The sequence below is a fragment of the Struthio camelus genome, chromosome 5 (genome assembly GCF_040807025.1).
Source record: "Struthio camelus isolate bStrCam1 chromosome 5, bStrCam1.hap1, whole genome shotgun sequence".
In the NCBI taxonomy this organism is placed as follows: domain Eukaryota; kingdom Metazoa; phylum Chordata; class Aves; order Struthioniformes; family Struthionidae; genus Struthio; species Struthio camelus.
Genome location: NC_090946.1, coordinates 44,282,449 through 44,296,011, shown reverse-complemented (window position 1 = coordinate 44,296,011; position 13,563 = coordinate 44,282,449). Strand labels below are relative to the sequence as shown.

Sequence of the window (13,563 nt, the reverse complement as noted above, 5' to 3'; positions counted from 1 at the left end):
GTCCAGTTTCAATAAAAACATTTCTGTGAATTTGGTGATGAGCAATTCTTAAACGATTCCATCTCTAAAAACAAGAGAGGCCTCATTTCTCATCCAGATTTTTTTAGATGTAGTTTCCAGTCTTTGGGGGTTTTATATCTCTGCTAGATTACAGATTCCTTCCCATGCTGTACAAATAGCATCATCATACCATCTCCTATTCTTTCCTAGTTCTGTAGGCATTTGAATGATGATGATATTTTTTTCTCCAATTTTTCAGCATCCTTCTTGATCTGTAAAAGCAAGAACTGATCACGGTTTCTCTGTGCCAAGTAGAGGACTAATGTGACTGCTTTGCTCTCTTATTTCTTCCTTATTTAAACATTAGTGGATTGCATAAGATTAGCCACAACTATGTGTTGTGATCTCTTTATTGCATACACAGGTTCAAGGACGCTAACTAGTAAATTAGAGTAATGCACAAACCTGTCACCCATGAAGATCACTTTCCACTTGAGATCAGAGAAGATCGCCTTGCCTTTTGGTCTCACTGTGTTCAATGCTTATGCATAATGCAAGAGCACAACCTCACTCTGCTCCGTCTGATGAAAGATAATGATCTGAGTGTACTAGACAGTTACAGATCCCATAAGGATGAGGTGTTAGTTGTGCCTTGTAACGAGTATAACACAGCATACGTGTGTATATACATCATAACATACTTTGAGTGATGCTATATAGTTTTAGCATTAGTAGTAACACAGTAAAGTGTTTCTTGTTAATCTTAACTCGTATACTTTCCAAACTGTTCCTTCCAAACTGTCCAACTTAGGGTGGCAAGTCAAACTTAAGGTGGCAGTGCTGGGAAATTGGTTGAATAGAATCAAATGCCGTTTTGAGGTGTGCTGTGGTGGAGTTTATTATTGTTGGGGTGTGTGCTGGGGGGAGGGTGCGCATACAGACCTTCCCTGGTCATGTGAGGATGGTCCCATTTTCTGTCCCTGTCAGCGTCCTGCCATTTGTGAGGCTGAGGGGGTATATTCAGCTGCTGGAGGCTATGTCTAGAACAGTGTTGGCCTGGCCAGCCTTTACTTCCTCTGCCCTATATGCACAAAATGAAGGTAGGAAAGCTGTTTCCTCATCTGCTTGTTAGCTTACTTGATTTACTTGGTCCTGCATCCCTGGAGTTGTTTGGAAGCCCTGTTGGTTGGCTTCTGGCTGGACTGCTTTACCATACGAAATTCAGGAGAGGAGGAGGTCTTGTTTTCTTGCCAGCCTTGCCTGTGCTGGTGGAGCATGGCTCCTAAAGATCTTCATTTCCTGCTGTGACAGTCGTACCTTAGAGGGAGAGCGCCTGCTTGTCTCACTTCCTCCCACTGCGGTGCTGCCTGCGGTGTGCGCAAAGCATACAGTTCCTCTTGCGGAGATGCAGTAAGTCATTTAGAAAACTGCCTGTTTGGCAGGTGTGTGCAAGAAGCTGTAGTCAAAATTTACAAGTTTTTTTTTCCCCCCCCCCCTTCTTGCTTGAGGAGGATATGCAAGGGACACGCGGTAACGGTGTGAATTGAATGAGTATGTGTGAGAAGGGGAGTGCAAGAGAATAACTGGAGCTGTGTAGTAGAGATTATTTAGGAAAATAGGGAGGGAGGGGTGGAATGGGAGAAACCACAAGTGTACTGGCATGCAGATATAACTTTGGCAGTAACTGTTACACACTGTACAGAGCTAGATGGTAGCTACCTTCAAATTGTTCAGAAGATTATATATACAGGTAGGTGCGTGTGCCTCTAAAATGGGGAGTAATGATCAAACTAGAATTCCTCAAATTATTTTTTTATGTATAATATATCAGTATTTGATTCTATCGTCTTGAACTTTGTATACTTATAAATACACAGTGAGTGTGAAGTGCTGCTACTGTTTAGTCTTCTCTTCATACAGGTGTAAAAATTTTCCAAGGTATGAGGAAGCAGTGGGTAACCTTTGTTTGAACTCCAAATTCTGTTTAATACCATATCTTTTTATGCCTCTTCTTCTTTTATCATCTTCTGTTTTTTTCCTTCATTTTCTCTACTACTTTTAGGCATTTATTTTCTTCTCCTGTTATTCCTCTTTTTCTCCCTCCTAGCACCTATGCTAGAGCTATTTGCAGAGGCTAGCCAAGCAAAGTTGAGAAACAGCTCATCCTTCCTCCTTCAGAGAAGGAAGAGTTGCTGCTTTAGCCTTTCTTTTCTGAAAAGGATTAGCTGTTGGGAGGGGATTGTTTGGGAAGAGATTGAGCTGCAAAATGACTGGGGACTGAGTGCCTTCCTGGCTGGGATTAATTTAGAATCAAAAGTTTACAGCATTCCTTAAACATTTACGTGCTAGACAGTGGGGGAGTGAGGAGGGACAGACATGCATTCCTTACAAATCTCTGCTCCTTGCATCTGTCCTTGACTATAAAAGGGAAGTAGGGATAGATCTGGTAGGATGAAAAAATTGAGAGAAAAGAGCAGGTAAAGGCTGTGGTTATTTAATATTTTTGCCCTAATGGAAATGAAGTTGTGGGCCAGGCAACCCCTCCTAGGTTACTCTGCAAAGCAGTTGTCACTTTTTCATTAGCTGAGGCCATCCAGGTTTTTTAGCTTTCCTTTTGGTAAAATGACTTGGATGCGAAAAAGAAATTTGAGATTCACTGTTATCTTTATAGATACTTAAAACGCATTCAAAAGACCAGGTGAAATATTTGGATGATTTGGAAGCCTTTTCTTGGGCATTAAAATCTTAACTGTTGTCTTTCAGCCAGGAGTCAAACATTACAATTAGCTTTCTGTATATCGGGTCAAATCAAAGCTCCATCTAGCCCGGTGGTGCTACCTCTGATGGAGCCTAGCAAGAGGTTCATATGGAGGAATATAGGACAAGTTTATAGCTGTAGGCTTACTTCTACATATAGCTGGTGACCTGCAGTTCAGGCCTTCCTGAATCAGTGGCGGTATCATCACAGATAATAGTTACTGCAGGATTTATATTTATTTTATTCTGACGTGTACCATCTCCTATGACAAGGAGTTTCATAACTTCAGTTAAATGCTGAATGAAAATCTGTCATCTTCTGTTTGTTTGGGGTTTGTTTGGTTTTGTTTTTATGTGACAAGCTGGTTTAATTTGTCGACCTTTTAAGTGTTGTATGGGAAGAGACAGGACACAATTGCTCTAATTCATCTTCATTGCACCGTTCATGATTGTGTAAACCCAGATGTCGTCTCCTTAGTTCTTGGGTTTCCAGGATGAAAAGTTTCATTTTACCTGTACCTCTTGCTCCTTCTTGTTGCCCTTCTCTTACCCTTTTTAATCCTGCTATAACTTTTTTTTTTTTCTTGCTGAGAAGACCAGAATTGCATGTGGTGCTCAAGACAGAAATTTCATATATTAGCATAACACTAACAGGACCACTGTTCTTTTTGTAGTAATTCCTAATATTCAGAGTGGTTTTTTGCTTTGTTTCGTTTTTTGCCATCTAGTGGGTGTTGGGATGTAAATAAATGGATACAGATATTTCCGTACTCCTATATAACGAATTATGCGAGGAATTGATAAATGCCATATAGTATTGGTATAATGGGTCTACGTATCATATTTGATTATCTGTTTGGCTATAGTGGGTGCTTCAGAACTATGAGCCATTACAGTGTGTAAAATTTCCCGGTATTTGAGCCCATATATCTGTGATTAGGGCTTAACTTTTCCTACACTAACCCTGGATAGATAATATCTCTACTAATATGGTCAAAGCCATGCCTGTGCTATTTTGATTACCGTATTGTCACTTTTACCCCATGTTCACCAAATAACGGCTCTGCTTGTAGTAGGCTAGCATTGCTCTAGGATGACTGCCCAGTTGCATACCTTCAATCCATATGAACCCCCAGGCAATGAAGAAAAGTGATTTTGGTGCTCTAAGGTCACCTGTGGAATTGTTCATCTATAGAGCAAAGAGGTTTGTGGCTGATCTTTCTCTAGAGTTTTTATATAATCAGGGTTTATAAGGTGCTTTCTAGTTTTACCTATTAAAGAGAGATTTGCCCTTCCGCTTAGATGGGAGAGTTTTGAAGGAAATCAGTTTAAGAAACCTTTTGAGACCCTCAAAGCCTTACTATGGATGTGGAAATCTGCAAGATTGTATTAATACATACTTTGCTGAAATGTGGTTACTGAAAGTGTCATCACTGTTGGATAGGATGTTAAGGGTTGTCCTCCCCCCCCCCCCCCCAAAAAAAAAAAAAAGCAACTCTTTATAACTGAAGAATTAGAGTCACTGATTGTATTGTTTCCTGTCAGACTTCATTTCCATTATGGCGAAAATAACATAAGGTTTGTTCCTTTTCTTTTGCCAAACTGTGGAGATATCTGTCTCTTCAGCTAGAACCAAATCTTGAGGCTGGGATTTGGCCTTGGTGTTACGGGTAAGAGCCTTATAAAGACGGTTGCCTATGCTCTGTCATATCCGTCAAGCACAGTTGCAAGTGGAACAGTTCTAGTCTGTGTTAATACCTGTGCAGTGATTATGCTCCAGTGCTGAATTGGCTGGGGAGGTCTTTAAATAAAAGCTGCTGGCGTTCAGATTGCTAGTACATCTCAGGATTGTGCTAACCATGGCCTACGTGAATTTTAAAATACCCTTCTCTTGGGTTTTTTATTTCAACGGATGTGTCTAGGCAATAAACATAGTTTTCCTGTTTTTCAGTTTAATCTATATGTGCTTACTTTTTTAGTTTAGTGGCTTCAAGTATTAGTTTATTTTAGTGCACCAGACATGATTTCAGGCTTAGTGTTTGAAAAACAGTTTGTACTGTAGGTGCTTCTGATAAGAAATTGCAGAAATGTAATGAAATGATTTTGGTAATAAGTCTTACCAAAAATCAAAGATGACTCCATCAAAATAGTGATGCTCTTTTTGGTAGAGGGGCATACATGGCTAAATATGGTTTCTGGGCAATTTTGTAGTAACAAAACTGTAAAGTATATTAAAGCACAGAGGGCACAGAGATGTTATTTTGTCTCTTGTGTTCCTAAAATGTTATACTGTGTGTTGCACAAAGAGGAGGTGTTTGGAAAAACTTTGTTCCTGATAATGAACAGGATTTTCATTTTAATGGTAAACTCATTTCTCCCCCCTCTCGCCCCCCCCCCCCATTTTTTTTTGCTGTGCCAAAAAATGGGGGAATCTGCTAGCATTTTAAAATAATGATGAAAATATTGGAGGTAGTGTGCTGCTATGTAACTAAGCATGCTCAGTTAATGTGTTTATTGTAGAACATGTTTTTCGAGCTTTTATTCCTATGGTTTGCTTTCATTCTGAATCAACTAATTTGTAAAATAACAACAAAGAATCGCTTTCCACAATGCGGTGTTTCTTAAGGGGGAAGAAGATAGGTATATGTTTTAATTGGAGAAAACAGTTGCAGAGAGATCTTTGAGGTGCTGTTTGGGAAGCGATGTGATGAGTGTCATGTTTGTGTGGTGGTGTCGTCTTAGTACAAGGTACAGTGTGGTGGTTCAGAGGTGCCAGGGCCTGTGAAAATCGGTGCTACTTTTAGTAGTTTTCTGCTGATGGATTTCCCTCATTGCCTGGCACAGCTTGCTGTTTCTGTCTTTACTTTGTGAAGAGATAGATGTTGCACACTGTCTTCGTTTTACAGTGGGTGTTCATTTGTATGGTCAAGGAAACAAAAAAACTTGCATTCCTCTCCCCCCCCCCCCCCCCCCCCCCGCCTCGAGACTGTCATGAAAGTATTTGGCTACCATGCTGCTAACTTTTATGCATATTTAATTAGACTACTTTAAGCATTTAATTTACAAGAACGTAATTCTGTAAGGTGTTTTTGCTGCAAAACGATTGACTGTACACATAAAAATGTATCTGCATCCTAATATGTTTTAAGTATGGATGGTTTGGTATGCAAAGACTTGGCAAAAATATACAATTCAAATCGGAAGAAAATCATTGGAAGATGTTTGCCTCTTGTAGCTTCAGGGTGCGTGGATATGTTTGTTTGCAGTTTTACGGCATGCTACACAGGTAAACAAATAACGCATGCTTTTACTTGTCCTTTTTTTGGCTGGTTGAGATATTTTTGGTAGGAGACGTGAAAATGTGAATGTTAATTCTTGTGCTGTACGGAAATACCCTATTTGGTATGTCTGTACTGCTTTTCAGACTTGTTTTAGTGATGTCTAGCCTTTCTGAACAGGTTTTGAACCTGCTGATTTCCATCAAGTTTGATGGATAGATATAAGTCTCAGTGATGATAAGTTCTAAATAGTTTGTGCAGAGTGATGGCTTGATAGGAAAGAAATCCAATTTATTGCCCTGATGGAGAATGCGGTATGAACCCTTCTCGGGAAATGGAGCTAAAAGTGTTACGCTGAGGGGATAGAAGGTGTTTTGGAGCGTAGGGCATCAGTTGGAAAGAAGCTGAGTTTTGCTAGTGTTTTGGTACTCGTGATGCCCTCTCTTAATTTCAATAATCTGAAGGTAAAGGAGGTGGCATTATTCTGTATACAGCGTGATATTTTGGGCCCTTTTTGCTTGTAAGGCTTCAGTAAGAGAATACCTGTGAAATATTACCTGTACTCTGCTCCCAGTCTTAATATTCTGTAAACAAAGGCAACAGTTTTACTTACCTGCTAGTGAAAATAAAACACAGCTTCTTTTGCTGTTACGCTCTGTTGTGAGTTTGCCTAAACGAGAGATGACCTGAGTGTAAGACAGCACTGTAAATTCTTTGTGTTAGTCATGGAAAGTATTTTGTATTATCATGTAGAATTAGTGATGGTATGTTCTTCGATCACTTTTATTAGAGTCTGAGAGTTTTTAAAGTGTGCGTTTCAGAGCACCAGTTACGTTGATAAGGGTATACAGTTAATGATACGTCTGTCACAGGAGATACTCCGCATAGTTTACTTTCCTAAGAACGATAGGATCAATATAAAACATAATGTATATCAGGCCAATATGGTTCTCATATAAACCAAGCAGTGATTTCTTGTATTTGGACAGCTACAGATTTCTAAATCCGGTAATAAACTAACTTTTATCTGTCAGAATGGAGTCTAATCTAAAACTGTCTTTATTCTAATACAGTACTTCGAAAAGGAAATTTTTTTTGACTTTAAAAAAAAAAGCAACTCTTTGAAGAAGTTTTGATAACACTGTGAGGTTATGTATTCAAGACTGAAATCCCTCACAATGATGTAAGATTTCTTTTCTGGACTCTTATTTTTATTTTTTATTTTTTGGGACTCTGTGGTTAACAGGATGGATTTTCTAAGGAATTAGCTGATATGGAGACAAGAGTGTTGTTTAAAAATGGGAATGTTAGACCAGGAGTCAGGAGCTTTGAACTATGTTGCTGACTTTGCCACAGATTAGTACTACTGCTGCCTTGTTTAATCTTCACTCTCTCCATATAAAGAGATTTCCTGCCTTAAAATTTGTTTTGAGACATGGTGAATCTCTTTTTCGTATTTGGAAATTGGTGGTTGTGAAGACCTATTGATGAATAAGATTTGTGTTGAAATACTTAAGAGCTCCTCAGTGTTTGCTGTTCAAACTCATAAGCACTCAATAACAAAATAATGTGGGAGACAAATACCTTGAGAAATGTTTTCTGACAAAAAATGCTACGTTAGGAGTGACAGAATATTCTAGAGGAATTTGATAACATCAGTGTTTCATATTTTATATAGTACTTTTTTCAGGTATAATGGTGGCTACACTGTTCAGGCGGCTGTTCATCAGTATTTGTTTTCTTTTACTGTGGTGTTTTGTTTATTTTTCTCCAGCTTCTCCCCCTAGATTTCTGATGATGTTTCTATTAATGCAAGAGTAATACAGACGTAAAGAAAAAAAGATATTAAAAGAGGGTTTATTTTTAAAAGCTTACAAAATCTGTTACATATACCAAAAATGTAATCGGAATGTTTTGAATACCGTTTCTGGAAATGGGTGCTAGTATGTAGTTGAAAACACTGCATTCTGCCCATAGTGTCCAGAAAATTGCTTTTTTTGTCCGTCAGTCAGTGGTGACGTTCTTTCTGCGCAGAGTACTGCAAGTGCTGTACCTGTAAGTTGGCCAGTTCTGCATTCCTGCAGGTCAGTGTATGTTAGACCCAGAATTACTGTTCCACTTTCACAGATAGTTTAGAATAATCCTGGAGATGTAATCTATTATTGTTTGTTTGGGTTTTTTTCCCTATCCTTCAGCAAACATTTTCACATGATATATAGAGAGTCTTGGATTCTCAAACTCCGTGGTGTGTTACTCTGACTTTAAGATCTCTGGACTATTAAATGTGTATACATGTTTGTAAAGGAAAAGGATCTTACCGTCTTTCTCTAGATTTTGGCCATTGCAAGTGTATTTGCCACTTTGTTTCTATTTTTCCAGTTCACAGGAAGCTAACCTGTGTCTGTGAATAACTCACTATTAAATCTCTAGCAGAAAGGAATGTTAACAAAAGCATTTGTGGGAGGTTAAAATCCAAACAAGAATTGCTGAAAGTCTGATTTTTTTTTTATTTTTATTTTTTAATGACTGAAAGATGGTGTGATGTGTTGGTATATGCTGTTAGTGCTTCAGCTGTGATAGGTGCACTGAGTATCACTGATTTTTTTGTGATTGTGATGGAATTGTGATTGCATAGAGATGAATTGCCAAATGTGGAAAAAGTAGTAGAATTTGTACAGATATCAGCATTAGTGTAGTGACTAACTTTTTTGCAACTGCACTGATTAATTGTCATCGAAGTCTTTCGTCTTCGTTTTACAAGAAGAGTAAGAAAAGAGGAAACTGAAGTTAAAAAGAAGTTGCCTGTTCGAAAAGGTGAGGTTAAGGGGAAGAGAAAGCAGTTTACGTGCTTTTGTCACTTATAATATGTGGCAAAAGTGTGTTTATACATAAAGATCATTCCTTTTCTTCATTTACTATAAACACATCTTAGAAAATTCAAATATATATAACTGAATGTGTTAACAAGATGATCTTTTGTTTTCTGTTGCTGTCAGTGTGTTTGTAGTAACTTTAGAAACATGTTTTAGGATATGTTCCCCAGAATATAGAAACATGATTTACATAATATTTCAAGACTCAGCAGTGTGGAGTATACAGATTTATAGCATTTTGTTTTTGTCTGTATTGAATTTTGTCCAATTGGCTTTATAATCTCTGAAATATCTAGCCCACTTTGAATTTGGATCATCTCTTCCATAGTACTTGTGACCGCTCCCAGGTTGGCACTGCATGTGCTGTTAGTGGACTCCTCTTTGGTCTTCCAAATCATTAATGAAAATACTGAATGAACCTGGCTGCAGGAGCAGTTCTAGTTGTACTCACCTGAAATGCTTTTTTAAATTTGTTAAAATATATATGTTGAGCCATTGTTTCCATTATCTGAAAGCAAATTTGAAACTTTTCAGTAGTTATCTTTGCCAATAATGATTATTTCTGATCTGCATTTTCCAAGTCATGTTGGACAGTGTCAGAAGCACCTTCAAGTTTAATTAAGATATCCTTTTTGTTTGGTTGGTTTTGTCGTACGTGAGTGCAATTCGTAGCCCCCTGCCCCCAAAACTCTTTTGAATAGCCTTGTCAGACTGGCATTTCCCTCAGGAAAATTCAGAGGGAATTCTTGGTAAGTAATTTTGTTATTAGCCTTGCTAACCACCTATTGCATATATGGTGTTAGTTTCTGCTGTTCCTGCCTGGGCAAGACTCCAGCTGACTTAAAGATCTTTTTGCCTGAGCCTAAGCAGTGTTAAAGAGCACAGAGAAGGAGGCTGTTAGCTTGCAATGAAATAAAAAGCCTGATAAATGAGTGGCCTATGCGAATACTTTTGTTGTACTACATTTGTTGTTTGAGCAGGGTTTTTATTATGTCAGTAACATCAGTGTTGCTAAGTATCTTACAAAGGCATAATAAAATATAAATCTTGGGACTGGCTGGCTGATAGGCTTCCCTGTGATATCTGGCACCGCTTAGCAAAGTACCGCAGTGGGAAAAGGCTATTAAAGCAGGCATAGCAGAGTTTCACATACTGCAAGCTGAAGCCATTGTGACAGGATACCGTCCGTAAATCTCTAATGTCTCTTTTTCCTAAATGTTTGTTGTTTGGCAAATACTACTTTTGTGAATTACTGAACCAGTTCTGAACATCCTTTACGGGTCCTGCCAGTTAACGCTACTTACAATGCAGGTAATGTAAAAACTGTAAGGGCACTCAAGCAGCACACTGAAATCCCTTAGTCCAAGAAGGTGCTGAATTTCTTTAATTTGTTTAGTCCAGTGAAATAAACTGTACTAGTTGAATCAGGACATTAAAGAGCAACAGAAAGCAGAGTGAACGCATGCAAGTTCCCTGGTTTAACAGATTTTTTCCATGTATGTTTTCTGACAATTTCTACTCAAAGAATGAGCTTCTGTTGTAATTGCAATGGCTTAATCTGTCATGTTTGGGAAAGTAGTGTAAGAGCAAAACAAGCAGAAAGTAATTAAAAATCGCTGAAGGACTAGAAATGTAGTTGCGCAGTGAGCAGAGTTTTGTATTGCTTGGCCTTTTTTAAAACTTGAGACAAATTAAGGATATGTGCTAAGAATAAAAATTGCAAGACCTGAAGCAATAGAACTGCTACTGATATTAGGAAAATACTAGATTTTTGAGTTAATGTTAGCTTTCTTTTCCTTCCTCCCTCCTGCCCCGAATCATTAGTGGAATTAATCTTGCTTGTGAACAGCTGTTGAAGTAGTAAATCCTGCTGCTAAAATTGTGGGTACAGTTATTCTGCTTTCTTGAAAGTCCCAAACAGATTTAATAACTTGGTGGTTTGGTGTGTGGTTTTGCTTTTTTCTTTTTAAGCCATCACAATACAAAGTAGGGAATTTATACTGTACGAGCTATAAGTGGCAAATTTAAGTTACCTAGAACATCCTTGAGCTTGGCAGAAGCCACAGGTCACTGAACTCTAGCAAGCTGTTGCTGCCCTTCAAGGTGGTGGTCGAGGCTCTTTGTCATCCACTGATGTGATCCTTGTCGGAGAGGTGGTGCAGCCAAGAATGAGGGAGAGCAGAGGTGTGAAGTCGGAACCGGTGCACGATCCCTGCGCTCGTAATGCGGTGTTAGGCGCATGGCACGTATCTTGGATGTCTTCGGTTTTGGTAACTCAAAGTTTTAGTCTGGGTTGTGTTGCAACGCAGGTTTTGGTGCCTGTAGTTAGACTGTCTCGCACTTCCAGTTGTGAAACTGTACGGTGTAGTTGGTGAAACTGTCATGTCAGGGTTTTTGCAGATTTTTTTCACTACTTCAAAGTGTATCCCCTTCTAAGGGACTTTTAACTGATGGATGATAGTGGCGCATCTTCAGTCGGCTGCCTAGAGCTGCCGGCGCTGCCCTGTGCTGCTGATCCCGTGCTCTCGGCCCTCAGTGCCAAATCTGCAAGTTCATAGCCTTGTGTCACGAAGCAAGTCTGTCCTGGCAGTGGTTTGCCCTGAACTCCGCTCTGTAGGTGTTAGCGCTACCTTGAGTCATCAGTCAGAGCTCTGGGACTAGCTTGGAGGTTAAAAAAATTATTTTGTTTAGGTTGATCTACAGTTACTTAGACAAGTACTTATTTGAAATGGAGGGGGGGGGGCAACACCTGTCCCATTTCAAGCCTCTTTTGTCCTCTTTCAATCAGGGCGAAGTTCACATGCAGTTTAGGCTTACAGCTGTGGGGTGAAGCTCCGGGAAGAGCACTCGTTGTGCTTGGCCGCCCCGCAGCTTGCGGCACTGACAGGATGCCGCTTGGGCACCTGAGCGTGCGCTGGTGGGGGCTGCCCGGGCTGAGCCTGCCTCTTCCTCTCCTCGCTTCTCGGAAAAAGCAGGCTCCGCTAGCTGCGCTCCCAGACGTGGGATCGCGGAGACAGCCTGTTCTGTACGCCTAGGGCTTTCCGTGTTGGCAGCCAACATCGAGTGGAGGGAGGAAATGATTGTGATTTAAATACCAGAGGGTTGAAGAGCTGGAAGAAAGGAAAGATGCTGTGCTGGGAGACTGAGGGCCAGGCCCTCGGAGGGGAGGAAAGAAAAAATATAAGAGCAGGATACTCTTTAAAAGAAGAGGCGGGGGGGGGAGGAGAACAGAGGTAGAAAAAAGGGGCAGGAGCAAAGGAGAGCAAAAGGTGTGAGGAGTTGATTTATAGCAGCCGGCAGGAAAAATAACAAAAGGAGGGTTCTCCTGTAAAAATACTGTTTGGTACCACTGCAAACGCAGCATCTGGAGATTTTTGGCAGGCACTTTCAGTGGGAGGTTGTCTTTTCAGGAATGCCCTTCTCCAGCTCCTTGTTAACTACCTACGTCTTGGAGTTAGTTAACTCTGAACCAAAGTATTTTATCTGCATCTTTTATTTAGTTTTGTCTCTATTTCTCCTGCTGCTGCTACTTTGAAGGGAGATTCCCTGTGCCCTTCTTCAAATGTCTGTGGTGTTTGCTAGAGGAGCTGCCTTTGTGGAAGTGGAACGCTGATATGAGCGTCAGATTCAGCATATGAACTAGTTTGAATGCATTAATAGGAACGCGTGCATGCGGAGAAGCCTGAGCAGTTTAAAAAGTGAAAATGTGTTCAGTAGATAAACTCATTTGCCTGATAGTCCTATTATCTAAAGAGGAATTATGTACATTTTTTTCATTATTCATAATTGAGGATAGTGATCCATGCTCATGGGGAGCGCCTTATTTTTTGGATTTTGGTCATTTGAAGTGAATAGTATCTTTCTAGTCTAAGCTTAGACAGCGTTAGTAAAAGCAGTACTTGTCTCTGTCAAAATTTATAAAAAGTAAGTCTCTAGAGACTTCTTCTTAGTGTTTTATTTAACGATGAGAATAGTAAATCTGTCCTGTGTGGTGTCTGAGCGAGCTGTCTTATATCAAAACATTATTAATTGATTTTATGCTTTACAGCTGTGTTTTGGGAATAAGTGCTGGAATGAAAGCCAAAGGCTTCCCTCTGGATTGCAAGAATCATGTTAGAGAAGTGAGGGACTGATTTTTTTCAGTTCAGAAATTTTGAGCAGGAGCGAAAGGGGGAAACTCGGGTTGTCTGCTTAACCTGGTTTGCCAGCCATCTTACAAGGACAGCTATTCAGATATGTGTAAGCGTCTTAAGTGCATAAAGATGAAGATGAGCATCCAGTGAAAATTTTGCTTGCACTTAGATCAATTATTAATACCAAACGATCAAAGTAGGTATTTACTGAAGTTGTCAAAGAATTCTATATTTGTTTCTGCAGATACAAGTACTGTGAAAGTCGGTCTTGAAATCTTCCGTGTTCCAGAAATACTGATTTTTACACTGTAGATGCATTGTATATATTGATCAGTTCCTCAAACTTTTATTTTATTTTTTTGAAACTCCAATAGTGTAAGGTCAGCAGTAGTGAGGTTACTGAAATGGTGTCTGCGGTGCTGTAGTGTGTTTATATTTGCATCAGCTTGAGTAAGAATTGTGAGAGTTCTCACATCTCCCAGTTAGAAAAATTTCCAGGGTAATAAGCAGCTTTACAAGTAG

The 13,563-nt window shown here is 39.6% G+C and overlaps 1 protein-coding gene across 15 annotated transcripts in view; it reads left to right on the top strand.

Annotated features, from left to right (window-relative positions):
- Positions 1 to 13,563, top strand: part of SIPA1L1 (signal induced proliferation associated 1 like 1) — a 229,065-nt gene that overhangs the window by 78,938 nt on the left and 136,564 nt on the right. The gene's annotated exons all lie outside the window — the stretch shown is intronic.